At 45.2% G+C, this 13,668-nt stretch overlaps 1 protein-coding gene across 31 annotated transcripts in view; it reads right to left on the bottom strand.

Annotated features, from left to right (window-relative positions):
* PRRC2B (proline rich coiled-coil 2B) overlaps positions 1 to 13,668 on the bottom strand; it is a 66,785-nt gene that overhangs the window by 37,695 nt on the left and 15,422 nt on the right. The window contains exon 1 of one of the 31 annotated variants that reach the window (XM_026062399.1): positions 13,359 to 13,413. The exons of the other annotated variants lie outside the window; for them this stretch is intronic. The gene's annotated coding sequence lies outside the window, so the exon portion shown is untranslated. Of the gene's footprint in view, positions 1 to 13,358; positions 13,414 to 13,668 lie in introns of those variants that run through there. 31 annotated transcript variants of the gene reach the window in all.

The raw sequence follows: 13,668 nt of genomic DNA, 5'->3' as shown, positions 1-13,668 counted from the left end.
AAAAGAGATGCACAATTGTTAGAACTGCAGACAGATTTAGAGAGCAGACATGCTAAGTTACAAGGTTTTAACCCCCTCCTCTTTAGCTAAACCTTGTGGGATTTGAGATTCAGACACTAAATGAAATTAACTGCAGGAACACACTTCTGATGGCATCATTTCTTTCTACCACTCCAGTGCTGAAAGAGGTGAACTCCTTTAAATATGAGAATACAGAAGAGGATGGTCAACATAGCCCTTGCTTTAAAAGACTAAGGTTAACACAAAGCAGGTAGGCACAAGTATCCCTAAATGTAAATGAAAGAGAAAGGACCATTTCTTTGCAACACTGGAATTTATCATCAGATTTGTCACTGAAGTACTGGTAGCTGGGTTTGTTAGGTTTAGGATTATGGTTCCACACTGACTACGGTAATGACTCGTACCAGCAATTAATGCTTTGAAAGAATCACCTGAAGGTAACTGAAGCACTTGTTTCTTCAAATTCCCTTTCCCAATCTGCTAGCCATGAAAGAGAGTCAAGGAGTCTATAAAAAAGGTTCAAATGAAGCAGGTTCAGATTCTTGAACCTCAGGGTTCAGCAGTTATTCTGTGGGGCCTGAAAGCACTTCATAAAAAAGATTACACTTCATCTCTGTTGTTGGCACCTTCAAACACCAGTTTTAGCTCTAAAGGTACTTCTCACAATGGATGTAGTTTGTTAATTTTTCCACTCTGATCCCTGCCCGGACAACGAACTATGATTAACACCTTCACTCAGACAGGCAGTCTCTCTGCTTTCTTTTTGGCTCTCAGGGACTAGGACAAAGCTAAAACATGGGGAGAATGAACACTGAAGGGAAATGTTTACCTCAAACAGAAAATAAACTTTGCTTACTTTCAATAGATATCTTTTCTTTCATTTTTTAAAGATTAATTCGCTGTTTTAAGTTTTCTCTAACCCAAAGGTTTAATCTAGCTTTTTAATGCATAATAATATAGATTTCTTGTTGTAAAATCTCCACTTCAGGCCTAAAACTGCTGGCAGTTTTATTATACCATCTGCTAAGGTCTTATCTTACGGGTACAACTCCCTGTGTTGGCATAACGGGAGGCTATATATATCAGACCTTCCACCTTTCACCCTTTCCGAACCTCATTCAGCTGAGAGCATGTTTCAAATGCAGTCAGAAGTCCCTCATCACTCTTTCTGAAGGAGACTGTCTCTGACCAGAGGCTACAACTTCCACCAGTAATGCCTTATCAAACATGATTTCCAGGTAAGAGGATTGGGCCATCACCATTATACACAAAATAAGCACAGACCACAAACACGTTGGATACAGCCAGCTTGAGAATGTGCTGCCACCTGCAACTGGCCAAGTACAGCCTATCTAAAAGCAGCTGCCGGGGGCAAGTTTATGACCAATAAACCTGGCACCACGGACTGAATGTCCTGCATTGCAGGATTTAAATCACAACTGGCAGGAGCAAGCAGCTCTGGAATCAGTGCGCTAGGCAGCAAGCAGTGGGGTGGGGGAAGAGAGGGAGAAAAATATTTTCTGCCACTCAGCAATAGCAGCCACAGGATGCTCAGGAAAAACACCCGGCTCCACAAGAAGCCCCACAGCCATCCTAGCCAGACTGACACACGGGGCTGTAGCACAAAGGCTTGCTGAGGCCACAGGGCTGACCAGCAGTCTCTAGACCCCTTTTCCTGCAGAGTGGCAAAGAGATCTCTGGCTCCAGCCTGGTTCAGTCTTTGCTCAAATGGTCACCTTTTGCCAAAGAAAACAATTAGCTCCTCCCTTAGTTCCCCTTTTCCACTGTATTTTATTAGTAGGACAGACATAAAAGAGAAAGGGAGAAGAACACTGATTAGCACTGACTTGGCAGGAAAGGGGATGCTGGATTGAGAACAACGACCTGTTTGAACTGGCAGAGCTGTGGGGAGCCCTGGACCGGAGCGGAATAGCAGAGGATGCTGCAAACCAGCCCTAAGCAGTGCTGGCAAGAGCGTGGCCACCGTTTTTACAGGTATATTAAACAAGAGGCTACAGTGGGAGCCTGCTCAGGGCCCGTCCAGACCATGCTAATCCTGTAACAACCCTACACAATCCCAAGCAAGAAAACCCATTTCAACTTTCAGAAAATGTGAAACAGCAGACAAAAATTAGGCATCACAAAAGGTGAAATGTCACATCAAGTTCAAGAGTTGGCCGGTTAACAGAAAAGTCCCGAGTTCCTGAAAGTCAGTAAGCAAACAGCAAGCAGAGCAATGCTGCCAAAGAGAAACCCTGACAACCAGTTATGTAACTGGGTCTTAGCTGCCTCTTGATTACATCTCATATCGTTTAAAGGATGAGGATGGAATAAACAGTCACTCCAGAGCAGAGGAGTTGGGGACATGCTGAGAAAAAGCCCCTTGTCAAACTTCCTGGGACAGCCACCACTGCTGCTCGGACAAGTGAAATTCACAGTGTACTTTGAACTCCTTCAGTGCTTTGAAGCTGAGAATCTGAAACACATCTTTGTTTGTGTGTTACATATCACCACCCGCGCGGTCCAAAGGGGAAAACAAGTCTGCTCCAAAGGGGAAAATAAGTCCTCGGGGAGGTGAGGCATTATTATTTAAATAAGGTCACTGTGCAAAGAGCCAGCAGCAGCACTGGGCCCGGTCAGAGCCACCCCACTCAGAGCCACCCCACGTGCAGGACCTTGCTGCCTGTCCCTCCCAACACCAGTCAGCAGCAGAGCGGAGCCACAGCCCATGGGTGTATCAGCTAAGGGGATCACTCAGCATCCAGGACACCCACAGCACAGCACTTCAGAAAGGCTACACAGAGCTACACCTCCAAAGGCTATTATGCCACTGGCCTATTTTCCCATCACACAGCCAGACAGGGAATTCAGGCAGGGATCTTAAAGGCCTTCCAGTCTTGCAGAGTGAAGCCATGTCTGATAAAGTCAAGTTCATTAAGAACTGAACAGCCATCTGCATGCTTATTATTAGGAGTGCTAGAACTAGAAGGCACCTGACCATGCTGACATCTGCAAGTCGGACAGCCTTGCCAAAGCCTCTGCGCAGGTTCCCCATGTCTGCTAGCTGCCCCTAAAGAAAGGGGTTATCCCTCGTTACAGGGAAGTCGTGATCATTCTCACTATCATTTCTCCAAGGTTTCTCTCTGGGCTTATAAAGGTCTTTGGGAGAATGTTTGCTATCACTTTTAGTAGGCAGCTTAGCTGAATTTCCATTATCAGGACCAGCAACATCCTGTAACATCCAGTGACAGTACTGGAGCGCAGAATACAGAGTGTCACAGAAGAATCAGAAAATGCTGCAATGTGACTAGTTAAATTAGAGGCCCCAGAGTGCAAATAGCCGCACCAGAATCACTTCCTGGGCTAAGAGCTCTGCTAAGCAGGAATCTTTTTACCCTCATCATATTGCCTTGGATTTGATGTGCTGTTATTGATCCTGCCTAACTCCCTTTAAAAGGGGTATGCTCTAATCCAGAGAGCAAAAGCGGACCTTTAAATGCCAGAGCATGCAAGTACAGCAGGGATTCACCAAGCATGGGGAGCCTGTCCTGCAAAAGGCCATGTGAAAAGCTTGAGTTACTGGCACTGGTAACAACTGGAAACCCTTGAGCTGAAAACACAGTCAAAGAGAGAGACTCCTGACAAACGGGATTGTCTACAAAGCTCTTTGTAAATCTATGTATGAAGGAGGCTGGACTGCTGGTGTTTTATTCACAAGACCTCAATGGAGCTTGAATACCTGGCAGTTAGCCAGCCTTAATTGAGCAGGGCAAACAGATTTATGAAAGGTAACACACACACTAGAAGGAATCATTTCAGCACTCGCACATCACTGAGCAGTCACTCAGCTAAAGGACCCAAAACCACTACCGACTCTGCTGCAAACCTCTACTCCTTGCTCATTTTACAGCAGCAGCCACAAACACAAAACAAAGCAACAGAACAGAGATTAATATTCAAAAGGTTTTTCTCCATAAGCAGGTAGATTTTTGACCTGAAGTTTTATTCACATTGTTCAAAAATTCACAGGTTGCATAAACTGAACTGTATTTCCAGAAGAGAAGTAAAAAAAGAGTTTGAAACTGATCCTAAACTGAAATCTATTATGGCTTCTAATGTTATTGGTCATGTGAAGCTTTTTAAAAAACAGGTATAGTTTTACAAAAGATTAGTGGCATTCACTCTTCTTTAAATACACACACTCTCACTTTTTGTTAAAACTTCTCATAGCTAAACGTTTATCTGTCAACAGGGAGACTCCATCACTTCTCCTGGAACAAATCCCACCACGAATCACCCATTTGTGAAATGGTTACCATCTGCCTCAGTGGTGTGAGATATCGCAGGCTGCCCTGAGGACAGCTTTGGTGACACAGTGTGACCAGCTGCCCTAGGGGCTTGGGGCCAGATACACTTATATCCTGTAGGAGCCCTGTTTGGGCCAGGCAGCAGGGATCATCAGCCTAGCTGGGAAGGCATCGAATAAAGCCTGATTCCTAGGAGAGACTGCAAGAAGTTAGTAAAGAGGTGACCGACAGGAAAATATCAGTGTCCAAGTACAGAGTCAGTAGGATCAATGCAGAAGAGCTGTAAGGAAGTCCAAGGCTATGGCAAGGGACTAGGCCACAAGAAGCCAGTTGTTGACGTTCAGCTGCGTTGTTTTCAGTGCGATGGGGAGCTGCTAAAATTTGTTGGTACACCTGAAGATCCCGGATGTGGCACCAAATCCTGCCAGACTGGAGAGACAAGTCAGCAGTCTAGAGTGTGCAGGGAAAAGACGGACACCCCTTAGCAAAGGTGGCTCCTGCTTCATTCGCAAGGCCACTCCTTGATTATTTGAACAGGTATATTTGGCAGTACTCATTCTTCCGCTTTGCACAATCCCAGCTTCACTCTGCATCTCCCATGAATCTTCTCTCCTTGTAAAAACAGGGAGTGGGAGACCGGGCTCACATCTCCCAAGATTTATTGCAGAGGTCTGCTGCTAGCTGAGTAATGCTGTTGAAAGCTGTCCGCCAGGAGACTTGTCAGCTGGCCAGCCCCATCGTCAGGCCACTCCTTGTGCTGGCCCACCCCGTCTTTGAGCCATGCAGCAGAACCACGAAAAGGGCAGATGGATTCTTCTAGTCGGTGCAATGTGGAGCTGTGCAGGCAGTGATAAAACAGGCCATGCCCTCTTCACCCCCTGYTGTCACATAAGAAGACCTGACCTTATTTTCTTCACTCTGTCTGCAGCAGCCTCACCTGCTGTCCCACATATAAATGTACCAACAGGTCAGGAATCACAACTGTTACCAAACCACTGGACAATTTTAGGGCGAACAAATCTCCATAGCTCAGGTTTGGCCTCTAAACTACAGACACCTTGCTTCTCTGCTAAACAGCTTTCCCAGTGCTGGGAGGGCAGGGAGCTGAGAAAAGCAGCCAGATTGGGTGGATTTGTAGCTTATTGTAAAACAAATAATGCAGACTGAAGTCTGGAGAAGAGTTTGACTGTATTTATATGGAAACATTAACAAGTTCTGTGGTGGCTTCTGTAAGGGCTGGACAGCCAATGCCCCACCCTGAAGAGGAGCCCTGGCCTCCAGTAATTGAGGACAAAGATAAGAAATAGTCCATCCTCTGGACACAAGACTACAGCACAGAGGAAAAAAAAAAAAAATCCAGCAGGAAAGCTGTTTCTCAGCCCACGAAGTGCTTATGAGTTCTTGCGTTCATGCAACTCCCCCTCCTTTTCAAAAAGCAGCAGAAAACCTAAGGTGTGTGGTTAATTCTTTCCTTGGAAGCAGTGTCCATCAGCATCAGTCATCCAGAGAAACTGGTGGCAGTTTTCTACCCACCCGCCCCATCATTATGTAAGGATGGAACAGGCCCTTTAGCACTGGATTATCAAGAAGGAATAATGGATCTCTCATTAAGGAGGCTGCACTGCAGGGCTTTCACACCCCTCAGAATCAGGAATCAATTACTGCAGGGAGGTGCGAAAAGTATCTTACATGGAGCAATCTGCAAGCACTGACTATCAGTATTACACTCTTTGCTCTCTTGTCCAGGCAAGGTGTTAAATAAGATCAGACCCAGCACAAACTGACTCTGATGCACCTATAAACCTCACCAGGCTCAGAAGCAGCAACTTCCTGTAGGCGTTTCTTTTCAGCGAGACACAAATGTTTCACATTTCAGAGGCAAAACCATATAGGACAGAGCAGCTAAGTCAAGTAAGAACCACTTGTGGCTTCAACAAATCCACCACCCAACCCTTCTAGTACAAGAGGAAACAGAAGTGACCTAGTGCTCTGCAAGCTGCCTCATGCACAAAGGAGTGCTCATATTCAAATACAAATCTTTACCCTTAGAGTTGTACTTATGATCTGGCTCCTCCACAGCCAACACCCAGAGCTGAAGCACACTAACTACAGCATCTAAGGTGTTTCTGTCTTCCACTCTGCCCTGCTCAGGTTCCTCTGAGAGCTGAATGCTCAGGGAGAATACTTAGAGATACAATATCCAGTTCCCTCAACACCAAAGCAACAAGGCTGTTCATGAGCAGACATTTTAAATCCAAATAGAAAGAAATCCCTGGCATGATGCTCTGTTGGCAAAACCTGTTAAGAAAGCTCCTGGCAAGATTCAGTTAAACTGTAAGGTAAACTGGGCATTTAGGTATCTGAGCACCAACAGCAGCAAGTGGTTAGGAGGATCTGCTGATGGGTAACGGGGTGCTATCAGTCCTATTTTACAGGCTGGATAACCGAGGCAGAAAAACACTGCTCAAGTAATATCCTAAGCAGTAACAGAGATCCCAGCGCTCAGGTTTCTGTCCTCTCCCTCCCTCCCCCCCGGCATGTCCTGGACTTCTCTCTCAGTTCTGTACATAATAGCCACCCAAATCTGCAGTACCGAGACCCTCAAAGAAAATGCAGCTCTTGGGTAAAATCACAAAGGAGCAAAGTTATAAAGAGGAGTCAAACAGGAGAGAATGCATTGCAGCAGCAATTCGGCCATGTCTAGAACAACCTCTTCCAGTCAAAGATACAGAGAAGGACACCAAATGGAGGCCTCACATTCCCATCACACAGACTTTTAAAAATCATCACAGTGAGATTACCCATATAACCCAGGCAGGATGCAGCAAGAGCAAGCTGGGTGAAATACCTACGCTGCGAGCTCCAGCACCCAAATGAAAGCCTCTAAGTAGCTAGGAGTAGCTCACCTTGGAGAGCCCTACACAAACAGGGCAAGGGACCAGCCAAAGGACTGCAATCCAGCTACCTGACTGATGCTGGAGGACGCAGGCATACTGAAGACAGACCACAGATTCTTCTACTGAAATCACAAACTCATCATTCCACAAACCCTCCAACTGGTCCAAAGCTTCGGAACCTATTCCGCCTCTCAAGAGGGAACACAGGCTTTACAGCAAACAGGAGAAAAAGTCAGCGATGTCACATCTCCAACAGATGAAACCAGAGCAGACGTGGCAGTCTTTAGGGTTGATTCCCCCCCACCCCCCATACAGCTCCTTCCACTCAAATACAATCTGCTGTTGAGTAAGCAGCACTATTTTCTCTGCAGTTTCCAGAAGAATCACATTGGGAGGGGGTAATTTCACCCTGTGCCATGAGCCCCTCTCCACCAGATCTGGGCTTTGGTATAACACCTCTCCACACTCTCAGGCTGCCTGCTGACTTCAYGGCCTTGGCTCCCGCTCAGGTTATGCACAGAAGGTTATTTTCACAAAGAGAGGACTAGAGACAAAACCCAGCGCTATTAATCTGCAGSCAGTAAAGGCCAATCCCACCACCGCACACACAAGGGAGAGGTTCCTGTAGAGTCCTGCTGAGCAGATTTCTCAAGTTCTGTTGATCCTAATGTAAAATCTCCTCCCCAAGGCAGTGATGGTAGCTCCTCTGGCAGGCACCTTTTAAGTGAGACAGGCCAGTACCAATACGCATACTGTGGGGTACAAAGCTGCCCTGGCCAGAGATGAATAGAGCTTTCTCTATCAGATTTCTTCAATTTCCTACAGCCATCAAGACTGATGTGGTTGTTTCAAACTATTAATAAGATTACAAGCAGTTCAGACAAGGCTGCAGTTCACATACATTGCAGATACTGAAATTTCCAAATAAGTATTCCTAGAGCTTCCCCAATTTTAACAATACCAGGGCAATGCAGCATTTCACAGCAACCCCTCTTACATGAAGCCCATTCACAGGAGCCATCTGCACTAAAAAAGAATGCTGAGGACACTAAACGGAGCATTTGATGGGAAAAGGACACACGTACAAAAAGGTAAGAAATAGCAACATGTTATAAACCATGTGGTTCAATACTCTGCAGGAAGGAGAGGTCTTCTGAGCTGCTTACTCTCCAAAAAAGCAGTTTTTTACTATGCACAGGACATTTGGACTATGCAGAGTCAGACCGGAAGTGAAAATGTTTTGCAGACATGAGTACTTTAGTTTACACAAATATTTTCAATGCATAACTCTGACAAGGTGTGTAAGTACCACTACTCCTATTTTCCAGATAGGAAAATGACACCACAGAGAATTATGCAGCTCTGTTGAATGGCAAAGCAAGAAACAGACCCTTCATCTCTCACTTTTTGGGGCAGGAACCACCCCCTGAATCACACTGGCTCCCTAATATTGTAAGGCCGAGGGCAGTATGAAGCCCTGGTCCAGGGGAATTCTCCAGAAGCAGATATGTATGCCGGGATGGGGAACACTGTAAACATCTCCTAGATGAATGACCCCACACACCACTTTTACTGCAACAGAATCACAGGCATCACTGAAGGCAGCTTTTTGCTCAGATGCAGAACACCGATGTTGTAATAATGCTCAAGTCTCGTGAATCTACTCCTAAACGATAGGCTGTAACGTTTCAATCACTAGGTGGAAGCTTGATTCTCCAGTTATTTAAGAAAAAGATAAAAGCACACTTCGTGCAATTTCAGCCACAAAAATACATTTCTTGAGCATGTCCCCACTCCCCTGCCTGCTTCACAGCCCACTGCAAACTCTGAACAAGAGCACTCAAGGCTTTCTGCTGGCTCCCAACCCACATACAGGTAGGAACAACTGGAGAACCTACTCCACAGCAGCACTCTTCCAAAAAAATCCCTATATTCCCACACACAAGAATCACATGTGGGAGGCACAGCCCCAGTGCAGGCTCTTTAAACCTATCTCTATTCATTCCTTGCAGCACCATCACAACTCCTGTTCAAAATGTCTCAGCAGCTACCCAGGAAGAGTTCCTCCATCGAATCTCTTCCAACAGGGTGCTAACTCTGCAAATACTGTGTAGTTTATTCCTTATAAGTGCCACTCATCTGAAATTCTAAGGTTGTTAAGGATGCTCCCGACAGCTAATTAAGGCCCCTGTACCTTCGAAGTACTACAGTGCAACAGAGTAGTTCTCTTGCTAATGGCACCACAGGATGTGGACAAGTCCTCACTTTCTTCCCGACATTCTTGTATTTCCTCCCACTTATGCCTAGCCCACCTTCCCCTCTTTCACATTTGCACATTTCCGATATCAGGCCTCTACCTCTTCCTTTTCATTCAAAGCACAATCATTTTCATCAGGCCTCCACAAATTAATGCCTGTAATATCTTAGATATAGCAGTGCACTCTCTCGCCCCTTCCAGTTTACCAGAACTTTCCTGACAATTTAAGTGTTCAGAACCACACACTGTATTTTGGCTGTAAATACAACGACCCCCTGCAGAACTGCACGTACACCTTTCAACATGTCTGTACCTCCTTCTGTCCTTACAGACTCCAGAGCATGGCTAGTCAAGCAGTTTCACACGCGACCAATGCCACAGGTAAATACAAAATAACCCACTGCTACCAGAACAGTCTCCAGCCCACTTCAGCTATGGTCACACAGCTCCCAGGCAAAACCAAAAAACACAGCCTAAGACAAAAAAACAAAACAAAACAAGACAAAACAAAAATTAGGACTTACAGCTATGCACCTAACAGCTTTGCTCCAAAAAATGCAGCTYATAAGCTCCCATTTCTCAGTTACCGCTGCACAGGAAGCCCGCGCACAGAGAACATCCTGAATACTAGTATAAGTTACTAACGGTCCCTCCTAAAAATAAGCCCAAGTTACATTTCAGTGAGGCATAACATTATAATACAATCTTTTGCTTTAGCATCATTTTTTCCTTCTGTGGGGAAAACCCCTCCCATCTCTTTAACCATACAAGACTGTTTCCGCACATATCTGCGCAACATCCTTTAGGAGGACCTTTCCAGGAGTACACTACCGTGGCTTTCATAGCAAAGTCACCTAATTTCAAGAACTGGACAAACAGCTGTTCTTTGGAAGGGAAAAGCTGCACTCCCCAACCTTCACCTGTTTGGTGCCTTCGCCTCGTTGTGTGACAAGGCCTGACAGACTCACGTTTGTATTTCTTCTGTTCCAAACAACAAACTAGCGACAGGGAGCTGTGAAATTATCAACCTATTAAGAGAATGAGTCAGTGCCACATGAAAAGCAAAATCCATTTAAAAGGCACGATTAGTGGAAGAACAAGGACTGATACTGAAGCAACATATTCATTGCCAAGCTGCTGAATAAATGGAGAATCCAGTAAAGAGGAGAAGGGATGACCATAGGAAGAAGCCCAATCTGTACAACTACCCCTCCCTTTCCATCCCCATTAATGTTACTATCCTGTATTCAAGAAGTTCCTCCTGTTCATACCCTTCCTATTCATACAGCAGCAAGAAAGCACACACTTGCAAGTAGAAATCCTGCTGTAACATCTCTTTCGAGAGTACTATCATAAAAGAAAAATAAGACAATTATTATTTTCAGTGCAGCAGCACTTAAGAAAGTTAGCCCAGCTTGCCCTTTAACACTTTCAATTACCCAGGTAAGTACAACAGAGGCCTTGAGCAACTAATACTTCTGAACCCTAAAGAGGTAGGTAATTCTCGAATGGATAATCTAACAGGTACTGCGTTGTCCATCACAGGCATACTAGAGGCTCTACAAGACATGCCAAAACCACGGTTCTGATTTTCACCAGCTATATTTCATATGGGATGGCCTGCAGGATGAGGATGCAGTACAGGAATTGGGAGTTAGGCAAAAGCAGCGGTGCCACACACAAGATGACTGAGGATTGTTTGTTTTTATACCATTGCTCAGCTAAATATCGAGGCACTCTGTGTCAGGCACAAGACAAGTACGGACTTTAATGCCACCCCCTACTTTTAAAAGGATGTTGTTCAAGGAAATTAGCCTTTGTAGTTAGGTTTTAGAGAAAGCTTTAATAAAAGGCTTTATTAAAATATCACTATAAAGGTAAATCATTTTAATAAAACTCTTTATGAACATTACTTATATTTATTAAAACTAAAGCCTTTTTAGCTCCTGCATCATCTTTTCAGTATTTGCGTAGTCTATTTATTTATTTTTCCTGCTTCAGACAGGTTGGCAGAGTTTCGTTTTTTGGTCTCATGGGAACAACAACAACAAAGATACCCAGTTTATCAAAAAATGCACTGTAGGACTTAATGGCAAATAAAAACCTTCCAAATTTAGAAAAATAAGGTAAATTCCTTCCCTAAAAATAGCTCTCACAATCAAAAAATAAGAGTTCCATGCAAAATGTTACAGGTACTATATAATGAAGACTTCAGAAACATGTATAAAATGCAGGGCTTTACTATTACTTTTATTTAAAAAAAGGAAAGCTGCCTGTCCAATTCATATAGAAATTTATTTTAATATCAGTGAATATATTTGTTGAAAATGTCCTAAAATATGTGACATCTAATCTATTTGAGCAGTGCAGAAAAATGGACCAGTGAAAGTGACTACAAATAAAAAAAAGAAATCAAGCAACTTACATTCAATGTCCATACCAAATTTAGCACAAAACCAAAATACAGCTAACAGCAGATGTACTTGGACTGTTTTCGTGAAACCATAAATAAAAAAAGAACAGCAATCTCAAGCAATACTTATGATTTGTCTAACAATTAGTACAATTTTTAATCTGACAGTTTAAACTGTAAAAAGAAAGTACTAGATCATTTCACAGAGGTCATAAAGAAAAGGTCTTGTTTATCATACCCCCAAAATAGAGTCAGTCAACTAGAATGAAAAACCTTGTAGGCCACTATCCTGAAAGAAACACCATCACCCACGAATCCACAAGGATCTCTGAGATCCCAGATGAGCTCCTAACAGAACTGAGGTCCATTTACAATATTTTATTTAAAGTGAAATATACAGGTAGATGYTTCAACTTTTGAAACAGAAATCATCCTGCAACTACCACCTTCTGTTCTCTCTCCAAATCTCACCCTCAGAAAATCATCTCAACCTCCCTCATCCTCTTCCAGGTGATTTTATTTCACAGTTCCTGGTTCCAGAGCACCCGGCTTTTAGGACACCGCTAAACTACCCCAATGCCAACTATGTTTAAAAGTGCAAAAGGCACGGAAATGGCAGGTCTAAAACTAACATTCTTGCCAGTTTATATCTGACAAATCCATCTGTCCGGAGCTGATTCTCCAGACTTGGGCTCTCCAGGGCAGGAGCCAGTTGTTTATACAGCACCCAGCACGAGAGGACCCATTCCTCTGGGTCCCTGCATGCAACTGCAAGAGGAGGTCTAAAACAAACCAACTTCCACCACGAACCTCGAGTCCAACCCGGAAGGGGAGGAATGCCTTCCCTTGGAGCAAACTACAGCAGATGATGTCGGCTCTGCATCATGCTTTTACTTAATACCTGTTCCTAGAAAGAGACAAAATAACTAGGGTCCTCAACATTTATGTTTATCGTGTATTATCGTCGTGAATACCAGTAAGATTAATATGTAAATATTTGATGGGTTGATATTCAAAATAAGTGATGGCTACCTCCTCCAGAATTTTGGGTCCCCTCCTTACTCTTTCTATGCTTAGAGAGAAAAAAACAAAAACTTCCCTGATGAAACCCAGAACTCCCAGCTCATCGAAACCTGGCAGGCCAGCTTCGATTGGGGGGGGGGGTTTGCTCGTAGTCACCTTAAGGAAAACCCTAGAAGTTCAGAACCAACCCTAGGACACAAACTATCCACCAAGTCAAACAGATGCACAGGACGCGCKTCCCAGGACCCGCGTTAGGATTCTCCTAGTTTCCTGCACATCTCCCTCCCACCAGCCCAGGGACGCAAAACTCCTTCCTAAAAACAGGAAGACCTTTCCCGAGCTACCTACCAAAGCCCCCCCAAATACAGGGGCTACCTCCGCGTTTCCCCACGCTCGGGAGCCGCACCGCAACCTCCCCCTCCCCCGCCCCGCGCACCAACCCGCATTTCAGCCTTCGGCCTCAGCAGCCCTTCTGCAGGCTCCGGCGCGACAAGAAGCCGAGCGAGCCCTCTGGCCGCCGTCCCCCTTGTTTTGCYGAGACGCGCGCACACGCAGCGCGACAGAAATATCTTTGTGTCACCCGCGAAGGGGCCGCGGAGGAAAAAAACAACGCGGCTCTGCGGCGGGCTGCGGCCAGCAGCGCCCCCGGGGGGTCCCCGCCGCCCGCCCGCCCGCCCGCCCGCGGGATGCTCCGCGGGGGCCGTGTCGCACTCCGGCCCGAGGGAGGGGGGCCGCCACACACACACACAC

This window comes from Apteryx rowi, unplaced genomic scaffold, assembly GCF_003343035.1.
Source record: "Apteryx rowi isolate R43461 unplaced genomic scaffold, aptRow1 scaffold_19, whole genome shotgun sequence".
Taxonomy (NCBI): Eukaryota; Metazoa; Chordata; class Aves; order Apterygiformes; family Apterygidae; genus Apteryx; species Apteryx rowi.
The sequence above is the reverse complement of the archived record's forward strand: the minus strand, read 5'-3'. Positions and strand labels throughout refer to the sequence as shown.